We start from the raw sequence: 4,867 nt of genomic DNA on the forward strand, positions 1-4,867 counted from the left end.
GCCAATGCCCGGGGTAGGTGATTTCATCGATTCAGAGCTCAGGCACAAACCCCTTTGCCAAGCAAAGGTTTGTCTCTGCTCTCTCCTGTCGCTCAAGCATGACGTGGCCCAGCACTGTAGGTGACACAAGAGCAGGTTGCTGTGGCCAAAGTGACCCCAGAGCAGACAGATCTCATCCACATTGGAGGATCCTGATGGATCTATGCAATGAGTTAAGAGCACCTGCACATCTGCACATGATATGATTGAGATAGAGTATTAATGAATGGAAAAACAGGGAACTGAGATTCCCAGAGAAGGTGTTACTTTGACCTGAAATATCACCCTTAGAGAAGCACTTTGCAGAGCCAGAGGATTTGGGAGGCTTCCTGATCCTGCCCACCAAAGCTCAGCTCCACGAGGCAGGGATGGATTGGGTTTTACTGCCTCCTGCTTAAATTAGACCCAGCCTACAAAGGAACAGAAGGCAGTAATGACACTTCTCCTCAAGAGTTTTCTGCATAATAGGCAGTTTCTGACATCAGCCAGATCGGGACTCGCCAATATGATGCAGCAACAAGCTTTGGCAGGAATTCTGTCCCTGGCAAAGCATCCCATTCTATTTTCATTTGTTTTAGAGACAGTTACTCACTCACCATATGTGTGCAGCTGGCTCCTGCTCCAGCCCCTGCAGGTCAGCAGGAATCTTTCCATGACTCCAGCATCTTTAGAATAACTACCTTCCCATTTTCCAGAGGTGGAGGGAACAGCCAGGCTAGTGAGGCTCTGTCTTTTGGGGTAGTTAAGTGTCCCTGCTATAGGACAACACACATTTTTTAGTTGCATCAACCTTTTGTGGGTTCACTGGGATCCCACCCACACTGGCACTGGCATTGGACTTTCTCTCTCTGTCCTGATTCCTGCAGCACAGAAGGAGCAGTTTTCTGGGGCAGAGAGGAGGCAGGCAGCCCCCAGCCCCCCTGAGCAACCCCTGGTTTGTTTTTAGAGCAGCAGAGGCTGGCAGCAGCAGATTATTATGCCCGAAAGCAGCCTGAGGTGTCACGTAGATGGAATACATCAAACATTACTGTCTCACCGAGCCTCACACCAATCATTTATTTCTTTAGAAACTGCAGACTGCTCTAGTTTTATATTTCACAAGTCACCTGTAAAATATATATCCATAAAACTCTTCCAGGAGGAGGATTCCTGCAGGGATACGGCAGCCTGGCCTCGCTGAGCTGCGCAACCCGACCATCTGCGCAACCCGACCATCTGCGCGGGCATTCAGCGTCTGAGCTGGCACTGCCGCTCCCCAGCCTCGCAGGGTGTTCAGTGCGGGGCTTGGGGGTCTGTACATCCCTCACTCCCAAAAGGCATCCAAAAGGATCCAAATGCTGCCAAACCCCAAATAACTCCCCAAAACAAGGCTGCTGTTCTGCAGCCCTGGGGAAGTGGGAGAGCCAGGGGCTCAGAGCGCTGCTCTGAGAATGCAACCGGCGGTTGCAGGGCTGCAGGACTGGGAATTAGTTCCACTTTCTGCTACACATCTTTTTATTTGATTAGTCTAATAGACTGCATTATTATTTACCACATGCAAATCTCCTCAAACTGATTAAAGCTCACATTTCTAGCCACGAGATGAGATCTGGAAAGAAGTAATAAGGAAAAAATATTTCACAAGCTTTTGCACTTTAGATTTGCAGGGAGGATCGATTACATTTAAAATTTAAGGGCCAGACTCAATCCTAAATCTCCTTTAAGGAAAAGGAAAGAATTCCTTTAAGATTTCCTTAATTTGTTATATTTCTTGCTCAGCAAAACCCAAGGGAGTTAAAATGCTGCTGGTTTTGAATGGTGCTTTTGGATATGACTCGAAGGCAGCAGTGAATGCTTGAAAAATACCATGTTAACACTTTATTATCTTTAAGCCCTGAAGAATTATGGATGTCTATATGGCCTGGAATTGCTAGGGAAGTAATTGTTTCTGGGTCACCCAAGGAAACTTGTTAGCTATTTTTCTGGATATACTTTTCAGCCCATGGATTTTTATTTACTGATTTGTACTGGGTACCAGATAGTGATGGATGCCAGACATTTATAAAGCACAATCCCCATTTCAAATAAAAAGTGTCCAAAATGGTCAGTTAGGCTGTGGAAAGTATATTTTGCAGAGACAGAGAGAAAGAGAAAGGAGGAGAGTCTTGCAAAGAGCTCATTCCCACAGCAGCTATGTGGACATTGTTATTTTTTGTAAAACAGGTGTGGAAAGGTTAAAGAACAAATATGGATGTGATTTTTCTGAGCTTCAGGTATTTTATAGGGTTGAATACACCTTACAGCCTCCTTCACATGAACCTGTAAATGAGAACCTCTCCATAAAACCTTGCTTACGCCTGCAAAATGGTGATGTTTTAGCTCTCCACAAGTAATAGTATTGAAAGCTTTCCTAGGCAGGGGTCAGGCCCATTTTATTGTAAGTGCAGATCCATTCAAAGTGCAAAAGGACTGAGCTAAAGGACATCTCGATATTACAGGGCTGTTACTCCAGCTCCAGCCTAAATGACCTGAGCGAGGCTGAAGCATAACGCGGTGCCAGGCAGCAGGGCTGGAGGTCGCCGTTCCCAGGGAAAGATCACATTCACAAAATGGCTCAAAAATGGGGAGGGAATGTCTCTGCAGGTTTGACTCCTTCGCTCATCTCGGGCTGGCATGAGATTGACTCCATGAGCTAACACTGGAGCCATTCATCCAGACAAGGTCTGTCCATGACGGGGAATTTGCTGGCAAAAATTCCCCTCCAAATGGGAAGAAAAAGATGTTTCCATTATAAAATGATTGTGACGACTCAGCTGTGAGTTTTTTGCCCTCAACATCGAAGGCATTTCTTGCATTCCTGTCTCAGCACACCACCTTAGCGGCCCTTCACGTGCAGCACCACAGCAATTCATCATTACCCAGTCTCCAAATTATTCTAGTGTTGATTAAATTAGTAAATGCAATCACAATCTGAAGCAAGTTAATTGAGAGAATTTATTTGGCCCTGACAGTTTTATGCATGTTTGATTAAGTATTATAAGGTTTGTTTTTGATTTTGCATAATTTAACTTTAAATCCTGCGCTGGGTGGGGGAGGGAGCATCAACTATTAATGACCAAAATAAACTCTTTTAAGATGCTTATATTTATGATTTATTTCTAAAGGCAATATCTTCCAGATTTTTTTTGTTCTGTTGCCAAAGTGACAAATATGTTTGAAGCAATATTTTGAGCCGTTCGCTTCTCGCTATAAATCTTGCGAAATGTGTACAATTCACTAAAAGTTTTGAAAGAAGTACAAGTTAGCATTTATATTGCAACAAGTGACATATAAATGTGTATGTTTGTCTTCAGAGCGGGCCATAAAATATCCGAGCCCTCGCCGGCCGCGCTGACGGGGACTAATAGCCCGCTCTCGGGGCTGATGATGAGTTTCATCACAAATCTTCAACGCTGTCAACACAAAACTGTTCAATCAACAGGAATATGAGTTGTGTCTTTAGTAAAATTAGCACAGGGAAGAAATACAGCCCCGAGGGCTGTGGGCGGGGTCCCTGCGGGCTCCACTCGGAGCCCTCCTTCAGGATCTGATCTCTTTGAATGTCAAAGCTTTGATTCATGCCTGACCCCAGGGCAGTTTATTGTTTATGGAGCCCCACGTGCATTTCAGCAGCAGAGAGGTCAAAATGTGCCAGGCAGAAAATTGAACGGGGCTGTCCTGCTTTTTGTCACAGAATTATGGAATGCTTTGGGTTGGAAGGGACCTCAAAACTCAACTCGTTCCACTCCCTGCCAGGGGCAGGGACACCTTCCACTAGACCAGGCCAACCTGGCCTTGAGCTGAAGGTCACCCTGACCTAAGAAACTAAAAGAGTCAGCCTTGGCACTGGTGCACACACGTTTGGGTTGTGGGGTCACTCAGTGGAGCTCCCTGGGGTTTCCTGGAGGGTAGCAAAGACCCTTCCCACCCAAGGGATTCCTGCAGGACGCCGGGGCCCCCTTTGCCACACTTGCACTCAGCAACATCCCCGTGATTCCCCACGGCAAAGCTGCAAAGACAAAGTGCCTTCATACTTTTGTTGCTACGGCTGAAATTCCCATCTCTGGGTTATGGCTCGAGTCCCAAAGAATGGCAGAGGGGAATAAATGGAATGTGGCTCTCCTGCTTATCCAAGTCACCAAGCAGATGTTCCCAGTTCCATGCTACTGGGGAAATTTATCAGCTCCGCACATCCCCTTCTCCCTCCCACCAGGAGGTGTGTGGGGATGTGGAGACGCCAACTTCCCAGGAGAACTCCCCTGATGTTGCCTTATCCAGAATTCCCTCTTGTGTTTCAGGATCAAGCTGCTCTGCAGGGCAGGGGAAGGGGAAGGGGAGGAACCGACCAGGCAGGAGCTCCGGGAGGCACCGGGAAGCCGGGAGAGGTTTGGCTGTGCACAGCAGCAGCTCTCAGAGGTGACAGATGGCCCGAGTTATTATTATTTAATGTTTTTCCACCGTGGCACTGCCCAGACAGCAAGCGGGGCAGGGAGCCAATGCCGAAGTTGTGTATTCTTTCCACTATGGAGAAGAAATCCTAATTAAATCTAAGGGAAAACAGCAGGGAGGAAATTATTTGTTTTTCTTCCCTTTAGATCGTTTTGAATTTTTCTCCACCTGTTTGTTTTTTAGGAACATTTTGGGTCTTTTCGGGATTCTCTGGACAACCTTTGGCTGCTGCTCCGGTTACGCTGGACACGGCCGCCTCCCCCGCCACCCTCAGCCCCGGTGTGATCCCCCCGATGTGACCCTCAGCCCCGGTGTGACCCCCCCGGTGTGACCCCCCCCGGTGTGACCCTCAGCCCCGGTG

This window comes from Corvus kubaryi, unplaced genomic scaffold, assembly GCF_017639235.1.
Source record: "Corvus kubaryi isolate FWS band 111438036 unplaced genomic scaffold, C.kubaryi_AGA036_p1.0 78, whole genome shotgun sequence".
Taxonomy (NCBI): Eukaryota; Metazoa; Chordata; class Aves; order Passeriformes; family Corvidae; genus Corvus; species Corvus kubaryi.